The 23,504-nt window shown below is 48.5% G+C and overlaps 1 protein-coding gene across 1 annotated transcript in view; it reads right to left on the bottom strand.

The window, feature by feature from the left end:
* Positions 1-23,504, bottom strand: part of LOC119395618 (ribonuclease ZC3H12A) — a 310,368-nt gene that overhangs the window by 243,807 nt on the left and 43,057 nt on the right. The window lies entirely within an intron of this gene.

The raw sequence follows: 23,504 nt of genomic DNA, 5'->3' as shown, positions 1-23,504 counted from the left end.
GACGTGCCTGGTAAGCCCACCATGTGCACACAACTACTCCATTTACAAAAACACGTCGGTCCACCTCGTAACGCCTGACTCAATGCCGAAAGATGCAGCATAGAACTACTCGCTGACTGCTTCGCGTGAAAGCAATTCCCGCAATGCGTGGGATCTGCTGAATTTTATTTAGTGTTTTTTGCCGCGCGAGTTGATCGTTGCGTTCGGTAACGTGATGAGAAGATTATCAAAATGGCTATTACTTGTTTTGTCGATTGTAAAAAAAAAAAAAGAAGAAGGCAGCTTCGCTCCAGTGGTGCCAAGCTTTTTGTTGCTCTTTGTCTTCCTCTACGTATTTCTTCTTATTTCTCGCTCCTTCTGTATCTTGTGGGAATCGAGCGCGCCCTCCCCCTTGGCGCCTCGTTCCCCAGTTAGCGCGTGTGCTGGCCCCGCGCGGCTCGAGCGCCGGGAACCGCCGTTAATCGGCGATAAGGCTACTGTGGCTACGCCGCCAGGCCTTCTTGCTTGGTACGAGCCATGCGTTGGTCTGCCCCGCACAAGCAACGCGTCCGAACATGCCCGGATGCTCGCGCCACCACGACAGCCTACGTCACTGTGCAACGCCTGTCCTCATTGGCCGCCAGTGACAACCCCCTTCCACATGAGCTCGCTTCTGTCTGGCGCTGGCTCGCCGCGGGAGATGCTCGCACGCATGCAAATAGCTAGTCACGTGCTGCTATTGCAGGCGGCTTTTCGTTAGCGCGCTTCGGTGGTTCCCCCTTTGTGTGGTAACCGTAGCGCTGCAGGCAAGTGTACTCGATCGGTCTTGAAGAGTTACCCTGACGGCCCGCAAACCCGTGATTGTCGCACTGTGCTGCATCTTGGGTTAATAAACCGGTGTTTGTTGACAATCCGCTCTCGAGTGCCTTTTCTGCGCCGTGCCGGAGAGTCGACGAACCCGGCCGCATCTGCGTCTTTTTTCGCTGCGGCAGTGGAGAACGTCGCCTCGTAGGGTAAGCGTCTCGCAAACCTATCTCCAAAATCTCTTTCTTCTTTCTAAGCTTTAGTTCTTTCCCTCGTCTCTCCTCCTCACCCCCTTGGTACACAAGGCTATGTTATGCTCTGCTGGCGTGCCTGGATAGCCGAGTGGTTACGATGCTCGCCTTCAGATCATGGGTAGACGAGTTCAAATCCCGTCTCGTCAGGAAATTATTTCGCTGAGAATTTCTCGCGTTCTTTCCATCTCTTTCTCTCTCTCTTACTAGCTGAAGGGATCCGGACACCCACCAAACGATTTAAAAAACGAATGTATTTTTGACGTTTCGGCTCCCCCATGATAACCATGTTCACAATGACAAGGATCGGCACAGCAGTTGGCCTTTTTAAGTGCGGCGCCCCATGGGAACCATGTTCACAATGACAAGGATCGGCACAGCAGTTGGCCTTTTTAAGTGCGGCGCCCCATGGGAACCATGTTCACAATGACAAGGATCGGCACAGCAGTTGGCCTTTTTAAGTGCGGCGCCCCATGGGAACCATGTTCACAATGACAAGGATCGGCACAGCAGTTGGCCTTTTTAAGTGCGGCGCATCACGTGACCAAGACACCTGGCATACATCGGAGGAAGATTACCCTCGTTGCGATTAAGGGTGTGCGGCGTGGTTTGGATGATCAGGGACTCCAGATAAAGGCGTGTAGCATGGTTCTGCCTGGCAATCACACGAGCGTATTTCCAGCTGCCAGCGTGTCACGTAGTTGCGCAGTGTTCGGCCACGGCATTGGACGCAACATGTTTATTCTTGACTTCTCGCGCTGCTGAAGTCTCGTCTTGAAGTTGCCGGTTTCCCCCACGTAGACGTGAGGGCAGCCCACACAGGGGATGACAACACCCTTTCCTTCCTGGACGGGACGTCGTACGAACTCGTGCAAGAGGCTCGCTTACACCCGGAACGTACGGAATCGCGGCCCGTCTCTGCGTGGTTCCAGATTGGGCGGCCACTGCACGAGCTAGTATGTTTCATCCCGGCCAGGTTCTCTCGCCCATCAGAGTTATGCCATCCCACCCGGGCAGATCGATGCACGTGTTCTGGAAGAGGACCAAGTTAGCGCGTGCCGGTTCATGATAACTGATCACGTAGCGCAAAATTTGACACAGGACAAGAGAGAGGGACGAAGACGAAGGATCAGTTATGCATTACCAACATGCCCAACTTCATACTCTTGTCGGTTCATGATGATGATAATTATTTGCTGCCGGATTACAAATAACGGCTGGCAAAACAGCCCCGCTGTTAAAAGCTGCGTGCCTACCACGACGGCACACGCTTTGGACGCCGCCTGACAGCATCCGAAATGCGCGCACTCTTTTTGTGCACTTAAAGGGAAGCCAACGTTTTTAGATTATTTCAGTTTGCAAACTAGCTTCGAGAGGCGGCCAGGTTTTGTCGCCGTCGCGAGAGGTGGCGCTGGCGTAGCGTTGAGATCGGTTGAGATGCAGTACGAAGGGCGACGCTTGCTTCAGCCGCGTGCTTTTGCTGCGTTCTTCGTGCTCGCACTTTAATCACTCATGTATTCTGAGGTTTCACGCGTTCCACCAAGGCATGAGCTCTTTGCTGTGATCGTGTGTACGTATTTGAGTAGATACCGCGAAGTGTAAGCGCCGATTCTCGACATGCCGAGGTGCAGCGCGCCGTGTTGTTCGGGGTACGCTTCGGCTTCGGCAAGCCGTAGCGCGACATTTCTTCGTGAGAGCTTTTTTATGTTTAGAGGAATTGAAACCAAGTTGTTTTCAGTTTAGCTGCAAAGGAACTGGGTCTGTTTCGACACTTTTTGAACCCTTCTTGGCGCACTTCGGGACTGTGATGTGACATAATAAGTGTCGGTTGTCCCGTTCACAAGGACACCACTGCTGCAATAACAGCTGGGGTATTTACGTGCCAAAACCACGATCGATATGATAATGAAGCGCGTCGTAGTACTGCCTCCGGAAATTTAGACCATCAGGTGTTTAACGTGCAGTAACATCGCACATCGTACGGCCCTCTAGCACATCCATCGAAATGCGATCGCAGCGGCTAGGATCGAACCCGCGACCTTCGGATCAGCCGTCGAGCACCATAACCACTGCACTACCGAGGCGGACCACCACTGCTGCAGAGCATTTTGCTTCAGAAAAGGTCGCATCCGCAAAAAAGAAATTAAAGCTAATGTGAAGGCTTCCCGTACAGTTCCGTCATCGTAACCAGCTTGAACCGACGTAGCGGTTGCGGGGTGTGCGAATAGTGATTTTTGAGGCCGAATGGAATAGTGACAGAAGCGAATAGAATTGAACAAGGTATACTTTTTGAATAAGCCACGAATTTATGAAACAGCCGTTCCTAATTAGAACAAATGTAAATTGATGTTCACGTCCTCGTATTCATTCATTCATTCATTCATTCATTCATTCATTCATTCATTCATTCATTCATTCATTCATTCATTACGCGCTGTTTATTATCGGTATGAATATCCAACCAGCCAAGTCAGGTACCTTAGTAATTCGGCAAGTTTAAGGAAATTTTATTGAGCCAATGAGGTGAAAATTTATTTATTTATTTATTTATTTATTTATTTATTTATTTATTTATTTATTTATTTATTATACTCAAAGGTCTCAAAACTAGACATTGCATGAGAAGTAATGCCAGAAAGAAAGGTCGGCTAGGACCGTAGGCGTGCGCAGGGTTCCCTATTAGGGGGGGGGGAGGGCAAAGGTTCATCGCAGCGCCTCCCCCCCCCCGCTTTACGCCGCCCCCCCCCCCTCTTAGGTGACTAGAAGGGTCAATGTACAGGGCAGATTTTGCGCCCCCTCTTAGGTGATTAGGGGGGGCAGCCGCCGCCCCTGCCCCCCCTGTGCGCACGCCTATGGTTAGGACGATGGCAGATAGAAGGACATTCCATATATATATATATTTTTTTTTTTTAAGTATACAGCAGGCCCTTCACGGCCCGTGTGAGTGGGTACATAAATACATGAAAGTATATGCATTGCCGAAAATTCATGTTGAAAATGTAGGTTTCGCCCATACTCATATACAGCTTTGCTGTAAAAGAAGGTCGATACGTATTAGAATGGGCGCATGCTATAGGTACACATCATTTGCAGGCGTATGGCGGGAGGAACGCACTGGAATGACAGTTACCGGGATGACAGTTACAGGGATTACAGTTACAGGGATTACAGTTATCGTACTTTTGCGCTAATTTTGGCCTTGCTTCATTGCAGTTGACATTTTGAATTATTCATAAAATATTCGGGCTTACATATGACTGCTATTCGATCGATTCGATGATAGAATCGAAGAAGGCACTGTTCCATTTGAATATCAAAATTTTCGAATACTCGCACACACTCGTAAATACGTCTGCAAATATTGTAGCTGTTGCATTCTGTTTCACGAAATCGAATGAAAATGACGTGTTTTTCTGGCTTTCTTGTTGGTTTTTGATTTGGTAAGCTTTTCAACAGCAGGCGTAATACGCATTCAGGTGATCTTGGAATATGATTGAGCATTACGGGAGCCTACGATGATTTGCGCATATACTGGCGAGAAATTAAAATCGCACTGTGCAGCGTTCGACTTATCTTTAACTTATTTTTTCTTCATGTCCTGTCTTACATGCTGCTTGTTTCTTGTTATAATGCTCAGATACAACTAAGACGCGCGTTTCGCTCGAGCCAAGTGAAATGAGAGCGACTACCACATCGAGTTAATCGTTGTATAGTAGCTTGTCGACCCCTTTCAGTCAGTAGAGCAGTAGCAGACGACGCGCCGAGACCAATCCTAACTAGAGTTACTGTATATGCTACCTTTAGGTAGCAGTGTCGCGCATAGGTCCGCCATCTTGCCCGCCGTGGCATCCACGCTAAGCAGGAAAGCCACCCCTCTGGAGTGTAGGAGCCGACGCGGCTGCTGTTGTTGCTGCTGTCCTCTCGGCCCAGCGGCTCCGTTACTTTCTCGTTCGTTCATTGCGCGTCGCTGGCTCAGTGACTTTCGATTCGAAGAAAAAAAACAATGGAAAGCTCGGAGAAACAATAATTTGAGATGGAACAGGTGGAAATGGAGCAGGTGGAGATGGAACGCTATCGCAAGTAATATTTTTGTTTTAAATGGCAAATAGGAAAAGTGCGACGGTCACGATTCCGGACCAATTAAATTCAGCCTAATTATTCGTTTCACGTAGTTTTTGATGCAGCTCTTCAAAAGATTAAGTGAATAGCTCGAGAAGACAAATGCTAAAATTATCACTGTGTTTTACAAATAGCGCAAGCTAACGAGAATTTCGCGTACGTCTAGGTAGATGTGGCATATAATAAACACTCGGTCATGCTTCAAACTTTTATGCCGCACAGTGCTCGGAATGAATCACGCTGTTTTGATAGACTTGTAAGGTTTATATTCACACACATCGCCTCCTTCACACAGTCACTTTTGTCACCGTTTTGTCTCGTTTGATTTTTAGCAGAAGACACCGCCACAACAACGACAAACAATCCGAACTCAGCTGGACCGTCTTGCGCTTCACCGGACGGCGTGATTTGGCTTGATACAGCCTTGGTGGCGCGGCGATCGCCAGCACCCGCGCGGCCGTGAAGTTGGCTTTCCCTAAAACGGATGCTTTTTGCGCACGTGAGCGGCGAGTTCTATCAGAGGCGCAAGTCTGCTAAAGGTAGCATATACAGTAACTCTAATCCTGACTAAGGTCCCTATATTTTTAAAGGTAGGATGGATGGATGGATGGATGGATGCTATGAGCGTCCCCTTTAAAACGGGGCGGTGACATGTCTGCCACCAGGCTCGAAGAAAAAAAAAAAAAAAAAAAAAGCTTCCTTGTTTCATGTTGGCCTAATACCTTATCTACATTGATTAAATCTATGTTATTATACCAAAAATATAAATTCACGGTCCATCTCTCTGCCTCTTAAGGCAGAATGACCTTATTTTTCCCCCATTATTTATTTTTGTTCTTTATCTCTACTTTTCTGCCACCAATACTCTAACCGTCTCTTACTTATTTCTATCGCGGACGTGTTCAGCTTTCCATTGTTGTCCCTAAAACCCAAGGCTTCATGTAGACTCGTGCCCACACGTATACCTGGGTGAATATCGCCACATTCAATCAGTATATGTTCCATCGTTTCCTTAGTTCCCCCGCAGCATGTACATTGTTCTTCTTCGTTACTAAATCTCGCTTTATAACTACGCGTTCTAAGGCAGCCCGACCTTGCTTCAAACAGTAAAGCGCTTCCCCTTGAATTATCATAAAACCTTTCCCTCCTTATTTCGTTTTTTCCTTTTCGGTAGTTACTCAGAGCCGGCTTCTTTTCCATCGCTGTCATCCAATAAGTCCTCTCCGCCTCTCTGACCTCCCGCTTAATGCTCCTTGTTGCCATATCGCCCGCACTGCCAGCCGTATATTTACTGGTGAGCCTCCTAGTTCTTTTTCTCCACTGCGTGTCAACGCTTTTTCTATACAAATACCTGAAAACCTTCTCTGCCCATCTACTCTCCTTCATTTTCCTCAGCCTCTCTTCGAATCTCATTTTGCTCTGCGCTTCCCTCACTTCAAAGCCTGTCCATCCCATATCACCCTTTACCGCCTCATTTGTCGTCTTCCCGTGAGCGCCCAACGCGAGGCGGCCCACCGTCCTTTGATTTACATCCATTCCTGATTGCACCTCTGACTTCATGCACACCACTGAGTTCCCAAATGTAAGCCCCGGAACCATCACACCCTTCCACAGCCCTCGAAGCACCTCGTACCTATTGTATCCCCATAAAGCTCTGTGCTTCATAATTGCAGCATTCCTCTTTCCCTTTGCTACCGATGCTTTCTCTTGTACCTCCATATATCTATCCCCCTCATTTACCCATACTCCGAGGTACTTGTACTCGCTTACCCTCGGTATTTTTTGGCCCTGTATTAATACCGTATGGTCTCCGTGATCATTGAATACCATCAATCCACATTTTGTTGCACTAAATCCTAGTCCTAGAGCCTCACACTCCCTTCCGCATATATCTGCCAGTCGCTGTATATCATCTTGACTGTCCGCAAATAAGACAATATCATCAGCATAAAATAGACCTGGAAGCTTCTGCTCAACCATCGCTCCGACCTGTTTGTGTGACAAATTAAATCCAATGTTGCTACCTTCTAGCGCTTTTTCCATCCTCGCCATGTACAGCATGAATAACAGCGGGGACAAAGGGCATCCCTGTCTCAGCCCCTTGCTAATTTCAACGCTGTCCTTGCTACTTATTCCTTCCCATTCTATACAAACTGTATTTCCTCGGTATATTTCCCTCAAAAGCTGTACACAGTCGTCACCTATGCCCACTTCCTTCAATATATCCCACAAAATTTCCTGATTAACGTTGTCATACGCCCCGGTGATATCTAGATAAGCTACGTATAAGGGCCTGTTTTCTATTTTAGATATTTCTATACACTGGGTAAGAACAAACAGATTATCGTCTAACCGCCTGTCGATTCGAAATCCATTCTGAAGTTCTCCCAAAATATCATTTTGTTCTACCCACGCTTCTATTTTTAATTTTACTGCCTGCATCGCCAACCTGTATAGCACCGATGTAATTGTTAGCGGTCTATACGAGCGAATGTTATCCTTTTCTCCCTTGCCTTTATAGATTAAGTTCATTCTACTTTTTCTCCAACTGTCTGGTATTTCCCTCTCCTGTAAGCACTTTTCTACGGCTTTCAGCAGTGCTTCTTTAGTGTTATGTCCGAGTTCGTTAATGAGGCTGACGGGAACCCCATCTAAGCCCGGAGTAGTGCGCTTAGGAATTTTTCCTTCGGCCTTCTTCCAATTGAAATTCTCTAGTACTACATCTTCGTCGGTTGCTCTCCTTTGCGTACTTTTACTCACCGGGGGAATCCCCTGGGGGACCTTTTTAAACGAATCGGCTGTTATCTTTCGGATGTAACCTAGCGCTTCATATCCTTCCAATTTATTTCCTCCTTCATCTACTATATGTTGTTGCATTGTGACAGACTTCCTACCCAGCGCTTTTAGATGGCTCCAAAATATCCTAGGCGCGGCCTTCTTCTTTTCGCGAATCTCTGTCATCCAGCGTTCACTTTCACCTTTAATTTTTGCCTCGACTAATTTCTGCACAATGGATTTTTGCTCTAAATATATTTCCCATATTTGGTTGACTTCGTCCTGTGGCCGCTTCTCCTTTTTTGCCTTTCTGTGCTCCCGTGATGCCTGACGTCGCATCTCGATCGCTTCCCGGATTTCTTTGTTCCACCAACTTTTTGGCTTTTTCTTTCCTTTCCAACAAATAGTTTTCTTCTCTATTTCCATTTCTTTCGTGATTACATGTAGCAGCTCACTATACTTCCAGACTTTGCCTGGTAGTTCGTCTACTTTTTCCTCGACTCTTGCGGCTATATTTGTTATTTGTTTGTCATTTAGATACGAGCTGCCAAACTTTGATTCTATGTTCTTATTTTCAGTTTTATATCCCATTTGTAATATTATGCGTTTATGATCACTACCTAAGCTGTTAATGCCTTCTTCGTCTATTCTCATCTCTCTAAGTTTGTCATATATTCCTTCTGTCATGAGACAGTAATCAATGCTCGATTGCCTGTTTCTGACTTCCCACGTGATCTGCCCCTCACACTTAGGCCCCACGTTAACTATCTCAAGACTATGTTGCTCGCAGAGATCTAGCAATAACTTGCCATTGGTGTCTGAATATCCGTCAAGGTCATGAATGTGAGCGTTCATGTCCCCTAGAAGGATTATCTCGGCATCATGACCAAATTCTTTAATATCGGTGCTTATGCATTTCACTATCTCCAGATTCTTTTCTCTGCAGTTATTGCCTGTCCACAAAAAGCTACACCTAGCCACGTTTTCTTTCCACCTACTGTGCCCGAAACCCACATGTGTTCTGAACACGTTTGTTTCACTCTCTCCCATTTTGTTCTGCTATGAATTAGCATTCCAACCCCCCCACCGCTCCTTTCTGATGTGATCCTGTTACATCCTTCCCAAACATAATTTTCAATATGTGGTGGCTCTTCCAAGTCTCTAAGGTGTGTTTCTGTAACCGCATAAACACCTATCTGTTCCTTGTTTAACTGTCCCTCAATCTCTAACCATTTTGCCTTTTTTCTGCCACCCTGCATGTTAATGTAACTAATTGCAACACGCGCCTTCTCCCTTCTTTTACCTTTTCTCTGTTTTTTCGCTATACTACCTGTCAAAGAGTCCCCCTGGTTGTTTTCCTCATTACAAGCTACCATGGGCACCGAAGGGCCCGCGTGCCCCCCAAAAAAGCTACTGCGCGTCCTGCGAGACGCCAACCCACCTCATGGCCAAGCCTCCTATCGAAGTGTATTCCGTCTCTTCGAAAACCACCCCACCTGTGCACCTCTCTGTTTATTTCCACTACCTCGATGCCTTTCTCTCTACTCATCTGCCATATCTGTTTGTTTGCGTCGACAACCGCTCTTTGCAGGTTGCCGTCACGCACCGGTACCTCCGGTATTGTGCATACCACTATCTGCACCTGAGGGGAAATGGCGCGCATGTCATCGACCCCTTTCGCCAATGTGGTCGCTAGTTCGGCTGATTCGTTACTCAAGACGTCGTTTAGACCTCCCGCGATTATCACGAGGTTACGTCCATTAGACTTAGCTGCGAGTTTTGCGTTAGCTTGTCTCATCACTGATCCCAGCCTATGGCCCGGGAACTTTCCTATTAAAACTCGTTTGTCGCCTCTCACCCTTTCCTTGACTGCTTCTGCGCATGTAGCTAAATTCGAGTCCCCGGCGATTATCACGTGATCCGACTTTTCTGGTGGACTCTCCCGCACCTGGCCACTGCACCTGTTACTAGCGCGTGCTACTGCTGTTGTTTTGTCCCCTCCCGTTCCCAAGACTACTTCGCGGAAGGTGGGTCCTGTGTCCCTTGCACCTGTCTTTTCCAAACCTGTTTCCCCCTTCGCGCCTACCACTGTGGGGGTCGATGCCCCATTTTTCCCGCTGTCGCCTGCTTCCCTGTTCCCCGTGGCTACATTTGCTGGCATGGCTACCTTTGCCAATCCCTCCTCGGCTGACTTAAGCCTTTCCGCCATAGCCATCGTTTTTTCCCGCTCTGTCGCTACCGCTTTCTCCAGCTCGGAGATTCTCACCTTGAGCTCATTCTGGGCGGCCATCATTATTTCCATCTTCGCCTCTAACTCGCATTGCTTACACTTGGCGTCAGCTCTCTCTGTCGTCTCATCCTCACAAACCTCTATTTTCCGCCCCATTCCGCATCCTGAACACTTTACGGTCTTTTTGACCATGGCTATAGAGCATTCACGCGGCAGATTAGATACACTTAAAGCCAAATGATATCACAAAACTCCGCAAGTATGTTACATTTCAAAACACCTGTGCACCTTTCAGCCACGTGGTGGCAAAAAAACAAATATTAAAAAAAAAAACACCCGAAGCGACTGTCACACCACTTTGTACCAACAGCACAAAGTTGTAAGCTCTATTAAGCTGCAATCTAGTGGCTTAACTAAAGAAACAAGCTCGAATCATGCAAAAAAAAAAAAAGCACTTATCTGACGCTGTCATTCCGGAGCCCACGAAAAACACGTCCGTCCTCTAGCAGCACCACCACACCACCAAAACTACACGCGCGCCCTCTCGAGGGGTCCAAGGAGCAGCGACAGCAGACGACGCGCCGCTCGCTCCCGTGCATATTGCGGGCGCCTGAAACCGAACTCGGTGCTCGCTTGAACAGTTAAATTATTTATATTTGTGGCCTAAGATGCTCATCAGTTATCAAACTACAGGGACAATAACTTTAACGTGCATGGAGCACGTTAAATATTGAAATAAAACGCGTGCGTTTCCGAAGCAGGTTCCGAGCGGGTTCCCCACAGCAGCTGTCATGCAGGGCATTTTTTTTTTTGTTCCTTCGCATATGTCGACATTGAGCGTAACTTGAAGAACAGGTGGTGTTTGGGTGAGTTAAAAGTGCTTGTCTTGTTCGAATAAAATAGGCAGGTAATCTGCTAATTTTCTGCCTTGGAAAATTAGCAAAGATGCTTGGTGCGGCATATATGGTTTTAGTTATTTTCCTCCAAGTGTCTTGCAGTACAATTTATTCGAACTTCTGAAAAGCATTGTGATCCTCTAGGGAAAACATTACGCGGAATGCTTCAACGAAGAAGCCTTAAAGGGGTACTGACACCTTTTTTCGAAGGTAAGTTTACTCTGCCATACATATCTCCTGTATGCAGAGACGGCTCTGAGCAAGTGTGAAGCTCAGCAAATGCTGATAAGATACTTTAATTTGATATGAAAGTCAATTTTTCCATGGCGCACCTACTCACATCGACATTAGCTTGACGTCAGGCTACAGTACAAATTCTGGTGACCACGCAGCAGTCTGGCTTGTTGTGATGACGTTAGGTACCGAAACTTCCAAGATGGCCGCTTGTAAGTCATCAAAACTTCCAAAATGGCCGCTTGTGCGTGGAAACGTCACTATATATTGTGCAAGCACGTGACGAGAAGCCCATACCGTGTTGTGACGTCAGGGTACAGTAGGAACCGAAACTAGCTTTTAAAAACATACTGTAATTACTTTTTTAGGGCGCGCTTAGCACTACCAGGCTCTTGAGGGCTTGACCTTTCATTTGACGCAAAAAAACGACAACTCAAAATATTCGTGTCAGTACCCCTTTAATCGATCTCGCACACAGCAGTGCGGGAAAACACAGCAAGGTGTGGCAAACAACTAATCCCAAATGCTCATTTCCCTGTGATCTTGTAGCGTTGAAGCCACCCCGGTGAGAAAGACAAAGGCAGCTGTATTGGGTTCTGAGCAATTTAATGTTAGAGATACGGGGTGTGTTTCTGTATTGACTATACTACGCACAAATCTACGGCATAAGGAATGCCGAAGCAATAATAGCGTGGCTGAGATAATGCTCATGCATATGCACGAACAAAAGCACCCGGGCCAGGCGAAAGGTTGATCGAAGTTATAACCATTACAAAATCACTTACTTCGCATAGCAGGGTGTTGTGGGCACAAATTTCTTGCGCCTGATTTTGTTGGGCCTTCCTTCAGCATATATTTTTGTCACCGCAAGGAACGGAAAAAAAAAGAAACGTTTTTTCTGTCCTTCGCGCGGGGAGGCAACCGAAGGCATAGAGACCCGACATACTAGCACGTCACGCTCCAAACATTAAATTGAAACACGGAATTCCTGCGCCCACTCAGTTTCAGGTATAAACGCTTCTAGTTTGCAACAGCAGTGCGTCAGAGGCGCGTGAAGTACTCTTTACTTGCTAAAATCGCCCCACTCCATGCTTGAAAACACAGTGATCCGTACCTGTCGCCGGCACAGCGCTGCCGCCGCTGGACCCTTTGGGCGGGACGCGAAGGCGAAAAGGTCACGTGTCGCCAACCGGCCTATCGCAGGGCGCGGCGGCTGGATCAAGACCTTTCGCTACTTTTGAAAGATAGAGGGACTTTAATCCTAACGCGACCGCAGCGCCCCCGCCTGGTTGGCGATCGCGGCGAGCCGCTCCGCGCCACTGGAAAGCCGCGCTCTTTGCCAACTGAAGTAATCTAAAAACGTTGGACAGAGCGCAACAAATGCGACGCATCAGAGCGGATCTCAAGCCGAGGGATCACCTAATCACGACCACCGTGATGTGGCCGTGATCATGACTCGAAGGCTGATTGCGACTTTGCGACGCTCGTTGCGTCGCATAGGGACGCTCTTGCCCTTCGGACGCTTGCACCCACGGACGCCTCCGCATTTATCGAAGATGACCAAGCAGAAAGGAAGAGACGCCGCTGCAACGCTGGTTGCGTTGCATGCTTTCCTTAGTGGCGCGTCCGTTCTAAGCGACGGCAACTCTTCAGTGTTGCTCAAGGCACGGGCGTAGCCAAGGGGGGCGGGGGGGTTGGGGGGGGGAGTTCAACCCCCCCCCCGAAATTTTTCAATTTTGCTTGCATATATATGCACGCACACATACAAACGCACGTACGAACATACATGAAGTATGGTTAACCCCCCCCCCCTCCCCGAAAAAAATTTCTGGCTACGCCCCTGGCTCAAGGCCTCTCTGGTGCAATAAATACACCGCGGATCTCTTTCTCAAAAGTTAAAGATGTAAATTGCAGTTTAAATGCTCGCGACGCACGCTGGCCACATGCTTTCAAATGCGCCGGAGCGGGGATATCGGCCCAGAGTATTGGCCGCGAGATCGAGCGGAGTCGCCGCCTGGCGGCTACTGGCTGAAGCGCGCCTAGTGTGGATCACTGATCTCCACTGGGAGGAGCAAATGGAGGTCAGTGGTGTGGATTGCTCCCTGCGTCGTCTGCTAGCCGCATCGTGTTTGCATGTGCGCGTACGTCCTGCACGTTCTCAAAGGGCGGTTTGTTCTGTTATGTTAGCGCGAGTTTAACTGCTCGTACGTATAGCTAACATGGTGTACAGAAGCAAATGGGCTTGCTCGGCTGCATACGCATTGTAAAAAGATAAGTGAGTGCGACTTTTGAGAGTGCTGTGTATTGGTGTCGTACCCTTCATTCGCCAGAATCATTTCAGTGTTGGTGCAGCTTTCTGGTTCAAGCACATCGTAATGCACTTGGCATAGTCCCAAACATGAGGAGCATTAAACTGTGTGTGAATGCAGCGTTTTAGCGACTCGGTGGTAAACAAAAACGAGGCTCATGCACTTTCGCGTTGTTGTTAGGTGTATAATTGCGGCACTGTAGTTCATGATGAGCTGTAGTTGTGCTTAATATGTCCTTTTATTGTATGGTCGTGGTCCCGTTACAGCGAAATATTTCTATCCAGTGAAGTCTGACACTTCGGTACTGAAACTGTCTCCTAAAAAAAAAAAACAGACAGTGGAATGACACGGCAGTGATAGAACGGAGTTTCCGCGCGCAATTTTAACTTGGGTCGAAATTTATGTAGAACCACCCATGTGCTTAGATTTGGGTACGCTTTGAAGAACCAGATGTTCCAAATTAATTCCGATGACGCGCCTTACATTTATGTCGTATAATTTCGCGCAAAACCTCATCCTTTTTCTTATATTATCTTGAGCGTTTGTGTGGAGTTGTTATAAATTGATGGAAGGCAGCGGACATTATTGATTGGAAAAAGAAGACACTTATTCCATAATATAATCGGACCTTTGTTGCATCACTGTCGTGCACGTAATCAATCGATGAAAGCTCTTACGTGCGTATGCGTATTCGCGTGAAAAGTGCTATTGAACTCGTTGCACAGGAATATGGGCTGGTATAACAAGAAGTAAACACTTAAGTAGTTCAGTCGTGCTACAGCAGTGCGTAGTACATTGAACACAAGCTAAACACGTACAGAGAAAACAACAAAAAGCGTCATATAGTGCGTAAGCGCAGACTGTCATCCAGGGCGAGCATCCCTTTCATCGGCAGATTGCGCTCCTCTCACTAGTAATAGTAACATAGGATGATCTTCGTGCATCGATTCAATAATGAAGAGCGTATATTACCAGTGAGCTGCAATAAACGCATCTTATTCGCCGACAATAGGCTCAAACCACTCACAACGAAGCGCCGCTGTGTGCATTTGCATACGCGCCGCCGACCGCCTCTCCACACTAACGCGGCGACGGTGCTGCCAACTATAGACGATTTTCCGCAGCTGGTTTATTAAATCAAACTAGATGGCGCCACTGGCGCCCCCGCACCGTGGCCGTCCCCCTACCGTGGCCGCCTCCATGGCCATCCCCCTGCCGTGGCCTTTGGCAGCGCTGCTCAATATGTCTCCATCCGCGTCGCGTCGTCTGCTCGGCGTTCCCATAGCGTCTGCGCGCACACGAGTAAAAGCGAGCAGACGGCGCAGACGGCAGCGCCGGAAAAGTAAACATGGCGGCACCTGTGAATGTAGTTTCATTCCGCCTCGAATTTATCACGTCGTCGTCCTGCGCTGTGTGGCCCATAAGTTCAAAACCTACGCATTTATGTGCTTTATATTCGCGTCCTGAAGCTTCGAGAGCGATGTACTCGTCGGTATTTTGCAGTATTTCCAAGATTCATTCTCATATAGTCCGAGACAAGGCTTAGCAGGCATGGCTAAATAAACACAGCTGATCGCAATAATAAAGACAAGGCATACCTGACGTTTCTTCTCCAGCGTGAGCTGACACAAAGCGATGGCCGATTTTGCCATTTATTTATTGCTGTGAGGACAGTGGGCGAGTAGCAAGCGCGAGTTCGGATCGAAGCGTGGTGTCGCGTCTGCGTGGGTGCTGCCATGTTGGCTTGTAACCCCAGCTACTGGCGGTTGCTAATACAACAATTAAAGACATACACCATAAATACGACGCAGATTAAACATATCCCTTATCGTTGTGGCGTGGTACGTACCAAACAAACGTAAATGTCTCAACGTTTTCAACTCTGAGGCGATTACATGTAGAACTATGTTTTGCTGCGCAAGCATGTGACTTGCTTACACCCTGCAGCAGCCAGCTTGTGTAGTGCGGCCACGGCCCAATGCTGGCCGTGGCCGTATTGCTGACCGTGCCCAATGCTGACCGTGCCCAATGCTGGCCCAATGCGTTGGCTGGGGCAAATGGCTGGGGGAAGGCCAGTTACGATCACGTGATCAAACATGGCAGCGCCCAAGGAGGCTAAAATAAAATTTGCTGGAGTGGAGGAGGCGCCCCTCAGCTGAAGCCCGTTTCCTATTCGTTGAAATTATATTAATAGGTGACTCCCTAGATTTCGTTATCGGTTGCCCTGTAGTGTTTTAAAAGGGTAGCTCGCCGCCATCTTGCCATAGGCAGAAAGCGCGCCTTCCGCAACGCAGGCTGCAGCGGCCGCGTAGATGTTCCAGCTGTTATATGGCGTGGTGGCGTCCGGACGTTGTTGGGTACATCGTGCGTTGCGTACGGCTATATAAATCGAGCGAAAAGGTACTCTGGAATGAAGTTTCACTTGTAAGCAGAACGTTTCGAGCTTGATGAAAGCTCTACATGCCGCAACCGATGCTTACAGCTCGCAGTCTGTCTCTAATTTCACATCTGACGGTCATTCTTTTTTCCTAACCGGTTTCTTAAGGGCCTAAATGTTCGAAGCACGTCGGGGCAGGCTGTTTGACGGGAAGTGTGGAAGCCAAAATACGGCGATCACAACGTTAGACGCACTTCTCGCCGAATTGTTTCGACCGCACTAGGCTGCGACTATGCTTGGCGCACTTGTAAAACACTTGCAAAACCCAGTGACACACATTCGTGTGCTTGTTGATTCCATTTGTGAGGAGTGCGAATAGGAAAAGGACGCACCGTTTCCTATTCGTTGAAATTATATTAATAGGTGACTCCCTAGATTTCGTTATCCGTTGCCCTGTAGTGTTTTAAAAGGGTAGCTCGCAACTACGAGGATAAGTAACGTCATTTGGGCAATACACAAGGACCTGTTCTTTTTTTTTACATTCGTGCCTTTTCTTTTGTGATTTGTATTTACTTTATGCAGTGCAGCGAGTAAAACCAAGTACTGCAGAATGGGCAAGTTGGTGCATTATGACAACGTATTGGTATAGCGCAGCTCAGTTTGAGCATAAAGAAAAGAGGCTTCAGCGAAGAAGGAAACAAAGGCAACAGGATGAGCGCTAAACCAGTAGGTCTAAACTGTGCAATGGTCCTTTCAGCTGCTAATAAAGCGACCTAACCGAGGTCCCGGGGTACTGCGGCCGTTATATGTGTTCAAATTGAAAAAAGTTGTTGAAGATGTGACAGTTGCATCACCTACACGACAGCATTACGAAGAAGCGCTTCATGTTTCCCAAGGCGAGATAAAACAGCTCAAGATGAAAATTCTGCAGCAGAAAAATTGCAGGCTGACTAAAAAGTGCGGGGCTCGATCCCCAAGCGATAATAAAGGAGATCAAGGATCAAAAGCTCATGTGTGAGTAGGGCAGCAGAGGGATGTTTACTGCTGTCTTTACTGCTTTCACAGGGCATGAAAAGACCAGAAAGGCACGTATCCATCCGAGCTGCGGGCGTTTGCGCCAGGGGCGTAGCCAGAAAATTTTTTCGGGGGGGGGGGGGGTTCAACCATACTTTATGTATGTTCGTGCGTGCGTTTGTATGTGCGCATGTATATACCCAGGCAGCACACAACGTCGGGCCGATATTGGTTTTACGGCGGCTGTGCGCGGCCCCACCTCGGGCCAGCATTGCCAGCCTGGCGCCGATATCGGCGGAGCCGTTGATATTTGGCGGCAAAACTGGGCCGATTTTGCCGCCTTTCAGCCGATGTTGGCCTTTCACCGGCAACATTGGGCCGAGTTCTCCGGCCTTCTGCCGTCTTCCCGCCGATGTCGGCTTAGCCGATTTCTTTCACCGGCAACATTGGGCCGAGTTTGCCGGCGTTTGCTGTTCTTCCGCTGATATCGGCTTAGCCGATGGCTTTCACCGGCAACATTGGGCCGAGTTAGCCGCCGTTTTGCCGTACTTTCGCCGACATCGGCCGAGCCGATGGTTTTCACCGGCACCATTGGGCCGAGCATGCCGTCATTCTGCCGTGCTTCAGCTGACATCGGCGGAGCCGATGGCTTATCGACGATGTTGGAACTTTCTTTTCTCCCTTCAGACATTTATACATGCCCTGTTGAGAACGTCCTCCTGCGTCGCGGCTCTCCAAAAGTCCTTGTCACCGACAGAGGTACGTCTTTTACGGCAGAGCTAACGCAAACCATCTTGAAATAGAGCCACACAAGTCACCGACGGACACCACCCGCAGGCGAATGGCCTCACCGAGCGGGTAAATAAAACCCTCGCCGACATGCTGGCAATGTACTGTACATCGTACACATGACATGGGACGCTATATCTTCCGCACATAACCTGAGGTTAACACGGCAGTGTAAGAAACGGCGCACATATGACGCCGTTCAAATTAGTTCACGGAAGCCCCTCAACGACGCTGGACGCCGTGTTGCCGGCCGTCAGTGACGAGAATAACCTGGACGTTGCGCTCTACCTTTAGCCCGCCGAAGAAGCCCGGCAGCTCGCCCGCCTAGGATACAATCGTAATGCAATAGAGCATTAGGCGCTTGAATATTTGTAGCTTAAGCTGTAGAATACCGCTACATGGATTGCTGTACTAGCACAAATAACAAAGTTCAAATATTGTACCGTGCTAATGCCGCACGTACGACTCGGGGCGCGAAGTATCGCCGACTGAATAGCTTGCATTCTCTTATTCGTTTCTGCTATGACAATGACTCACAACTATCACTAGCGCAGTCACTTTTCTACCGAAAAAGGTGGTCTTTAGAAGAATACCTGACTGAAATTAGATGGCCACTTCGTTGACCAGTTGTTCAATGCTATCAAAAACGTTGAAACGTTATAACACATACCATTAACTTCATGGGTCAAATTCGAAGTACTTCTGTTTCGTAAATGTTTTTGCCACTGGTCGGCCGACTTCGCTAATGTATCCAGCATCAAAATTTACCCAAACATTCCCGCACGAATGCTTTTAGCGGAAGAAGTTTTATGTGAATACTAATTCTGTGCATAAATCGAGCCCGTCATCATATTTATAGCGCTATATCCTTTCAGCCACTGAATGTGTGCCGCCAGCGCTCATATACTACACGGACAGTTTCCGATCTCTGTGTTTACACATATTTACTCACGCGCGTGTGAGGGTGAAGCGTAACAAGCGCATTTGCTTCAGTGATGTCACATAATTTCACTTTATGAAAATAGTAAAAGCTCAGCAAGGCGTGTTGCTGAGCTAGTTCGTTCATTACTTGAGAAAAATAGGTATGGTGCAAAAAAGACCGGGCGAAGTGAAGACACGTTTTGTCGTTTGAATGTTTACAAATCAACTAGCCCGCTGACCATCTTTAACAAAGTGACAAACACGTGTTTGCCACGTGTTTGTCAGTTCGCATTTGCACTTCTTTGCCGTCCATTTTGCGACATACATATCTTTTTCAAGTAAAAATCTCGCTCAACGATTGCTTCCCACGTGCTTTCAGAAACAGTCGCATAAAATTATAATTATGGCACGTGAAATACGATGAAAAATGCGGCTCCAACGTGGTGTACGCAAAGTTTTCATGCAGCGACGTGTGGCAACAAGTGATGCATTGAAAATTCGACGAACGCCTTTCTCAAACGGCATGCCCATAGACATGCTGGGGGGATCGCACACCATTGTGTTAGGCTGAGCCGTGCTTTCAAGAAGGGAGAATTCGCATTTTTTTTTTCGTTTTCTTCAACCTCTACCCCCCCCTCCCTCACTTCCCCTCGTTCAGAGTCATTGTCGCGAAACTCGCTTGACCAGGCAGGGTAGGGTAGCCTTCCAGACGGCGGGACAATCGTAGCTGCGGGAGCAGGTTTTTTTTTTTCACTCCGACCAGCAGAATTCTTCAAGAAGTGCGGTGTGTGGACATGTGTGGTGGAAAGTCAAAATCGTGCACGAGACGGATACGCGGCAGGATTCCGGCATTGTTTTCGGCAGAGATCACCGCAGCGAGAAACCAGTGGCCCCCTGCTTCCATGCTCACCTCATATAAGGCCGCGTGTTCACTGCTGTTACGTGTCATCAGATTTTTGTACTCTTCTTATTGCGTATTCTCTATTGACCATCGTGTTTTGTGTATTGTGATATGGTGCGCTTGCATTTTTTTATTCGCTCGTGTTTTTAGCGATCCAACGGGCACACGTGAGTGGTTTTTATGCACGATTCCTTTCTGTTACAATCTTACCTTTAGATTAGGAATGCGTGCCTGTCTATCTTGTTTAGATGTAGAGTTCATGGGATCTTGTGGTACCGCTCGCAATGTTTTTCGCGTCGCGTGCAGCAGTTTATCCATCTTTTTGGCCCTTAAGATATCACTGAAAAAATTGCAATTCCCGCTTAAAGGATAAAGCTAATTTAATTGCCAGTCGTGTGTTGCGAATGCCTACCGTTCCTTGGTGAACTTAATAAACGTGGGGGGGGGGGGGGGGGGGGTAGCTCCTCTGCTCGTAATTAGCTCACGCGTATACACGATCTTCTAGTCTAGTTGCCACTCTTAATCTCGCTTTTTCGGCAAGCCGCCTAACATTTTTTTTCGTGATTCGGCACCGTCGTTACTGACAAGCGCGATATCGTCTGCAAAACGCAAGTAGCTAAGATATTCTTCGTTAATCCTTATTCCTATTTTTGCCCGTTCTAGTTCTTTCAATATTTATAGTGAATGTGCCGCGCATAACGTTGAAGAGATTGTAACTCTTCGCATAGGCGTGCGCACAGTGGGGCAGGGGGGGCGGCCGGCCCCCGTAGTCACCTAAGAAGAGGTGGGCGCAAGGTCTGCCAAACACATTGACTTAATAGGGGGGGGGGCGCCGCGATGAACTTTCCCCCCCCCACCCCCTCTGAAGGGGAACCCTGCTCACGCTTATGATTTTGCGCCTGATCCCATTCTCGATTGGATTGTCCTGCTTTTTTTGAGGAATACGGTGGCTGTAGGGTTGTTTTAGATGTTGGCTACGGTATCTATAGATGTTTAGATATTCCTTTATGGCATAATTATTCCGGAACTGCTGGCGTGTGTTCATATCTGTGAATAAATTTGTGTTTAACACCTTGCGAATGTGTTGTTCTTTAATTTCTCAGACGCATGCGTAGTTGGTGCAGCAGGCCTTTCATCAATTTAGTTTTGTTTGAGACAATATTGACTTTCGTTCTCGGCCTTGCACGGTTCGACAGAATTGTGGGTCTTAATCGCACACTAAGACATCAGTGGAGCAGTCGTTCTAATTAGGAAGCATTTTTCGAATATGGCACCAATGGCAGTCGATGAATGTCGTTGGGCCGCTAATAGTCTATTTTAGCGCTGCTGACTTACAGTACAGTAACCACAGTAATACCGAACTGCCGTGGTCGGCACGCAGCCATTTTACTTTATAACACATGTATCAGCCTGCCTGATCAGGTTACTTTACGTATCGAGCAGCTACCGCCGGTGTCTCCATATAAACTAGCTACGTGCCGACCACGACGGTACAGTACTACCGTACTTAACGCACGGTAAGCCACCACTGCTAAAACATAATAACGTGTGTAAACGGTCACGCCGACGGCTGCCCGACGTCGGCGGGGCCGACACCGCGCCAGCATCGGCTAGCATACATAGGCCCAATGACGGCTTGCCATCATCGGCTGAATAACGGCAGGCCCGTCTCGGACCGACGCTGGCTAGCCCACGTCGGCCCGAAGCCGGCAAGCCCGCATCGGCCCAAAGGCGGCTAGCCGACGTCGGGCCGATGCGGGTGAAAGTAGCGCGAGTGTGATTTGCCGACGTGGGGCCAATATTGCTGCCGTCATTTGCCGACGTTGGGCCGAGATTAGTAGACGATAAAATGGCAGCACTACGCAGTCTCTCCCTTGTTCGGCTGTGCTAACCTCAGTGTTAACGCATTGGCAAGGAAGGAACACTACGACTTTGCATGTTCCCTGCATCAGTGAACAAACCTGGCCCTCCGTGACACGAGAAATCTGATGCGTTCTTGCGAGGCGCGAAGTTTTCGTGAAAATACGTGACGACTCGCGCTTTCAATGCTAGCCCACAGCGTACGCATACTATCAGCTTCCGAGGCTTTCTGTAGCCACGCAGGTTAGTTAAATGTTATCGTCTGACATATTCAGTTGAATCTCACCCTGTTTTACTTGTATATAGCATTGGTCAGTGTTTCTTGTATAGCATGAATCCCATAAGCGTGCGCAGGGTTCCCCTTCAGGGGGGGCGAAGGTTCGTCGCAGCGCCCCCCTCCCTATTATGTCAATGTATGCGGCTGCCTTTGCGCCCCTCTCCTCGCCCCCCCTACAATGTATAGGGCTGACTTTGCGCCCCCCCTTCTCGCCCCCATTGCCCCTCCCCCCCCTGCGCACGCCTATGATGAATCCCATAACGCTACGCGGGAGGTCGCGCGGGCACGCGATGTGCTCTTGTAAAACTCAGCGATCTCAAGTTGTCGATACATCAAAATAGGGCCTCTATCCTTTGTCAGCAAAGCGCTGTTACTAATTGTGCGAGCGACGTTTCAATCATTCGAGGACGCGTCTGCTCCACGCCTTTCGTGGAGCGAACGCTTTCCACACCGTGGTGGGCCTCGAGCAGTTCGGTTACGGTGTTGTGATAGACGACACAGACGCCCTTGTGGCGTCTGCCACACTTCGAACTACGGACAGTGGTTCGGCTGAGGAGGGTGCTCTCGCACTGGCCATTGTCCACGCCACGACATTGTCACATGACGCCCCTGTCACTATAGTCACAGACTCGCAGGCTGCTTACCGTGCCTTCGCTCAAGGACTTGTAACTGCACATACACACAATATCCTGTCTTCTGTCTCGCCGTCCGCACTACGTCCGGTGCGTATCGTCTGGACTCCTGGACACGCCTCTCTCCATGGTAATGAACGCGTTCATGCGGTTGCCCGAGGTCTGACCGGCCGGGCACCATCGGAAGAGCTGTCCAACCCAGACGACGCACCGACAGAACCACTAAACTACAATGCGATGCTGGAGTACTACCGACAGAGCCGTTACACATATCCTCCTCCTCATCCTTCACTTAACAGAGCAGATGCCGTCGCTTGGCGGCAACTGCAGACTAACTCATTTCCTTGCCTCTACATGCTAAATCTCTTTCATCCAACCCTATACCCCTCCTACTGCCCTTTCTGTGGATCCGTACCAACAGTGTACCACTCCACGTGGGAATGCCCTGGCCCACGGGGCGTTCCTTCCATCCCAAATCCCACCCTTTCCTCTTGGGAGTCTGCACTGCTCAGCTTACGCCGGCAGGAACAGCAGCAGCTGGTCCAGCGGGCTCGCCGGGTCGCGCAAGGCAATGGAGCCCTGGACTGAGGGCCCCACCCAACGATGGTCTTCTGTAAACTCAATAATAATAAATGTTTATTCTCTCTCTCTCCACACCGTCCTTCGCCAGTGTGTTGGCGTTGTTTCATAGCCAGCGCTGCGCCGTTTGTTTTTGTACGTTTGTTGATAGGTGGCAGCACACTGCAAGCGATTTGCTCGTTGACCGATCCGAGAGCATAATGTTCTTCGCGCCCAGACCCCCAGACGTCTCTCTAATTGTAAACGTGGTGACGCGGAGTGGTCGCAGTCGTTCGGCGGAGGAATTTCTTCGGATTGCTTTCAGCAGTGATGTTGAAAGAAACCATCTTGACGACGAGGATTTTTCACTGGACATTGAAGACTGTGAAAGCACCGAGAGTGACAGCTGTAACAGCGACGATGAACGATCAGCTGAACTCACGAGGAGCGAGTTGCACTTCACGTCCCCTCGTGCGTTAATGTTCTTTCACGCTCGTAAGTCACTTTGATTGTATTTAACGTATAATATCCTTGAGCGAGATCAGAATAAAAGCATAGTTCCTCTTGTGCATTGCATG

Source organism: Rhipicephalus sanguineus, chromosome 6 (genome assembly GCF_013339695.2).
Source record: "Rhipicephalus sanguineus isolate Rsan-2018 chromosome 6, BIME_Rsan_1.4, whole genome shotgun sequence".
Classification (NCBI taxonomy): Eukaryota; Metazoa; Arthropoda; class Arachnida; order Ixodida; family Ixodidae; genus Rhipicephalus; species Rhipicephalus sanguineus.
Note: the sequence above shows the minus strand (reverse complement) of the source record. Positions and strands in the feature narration are given on the sequence as shown.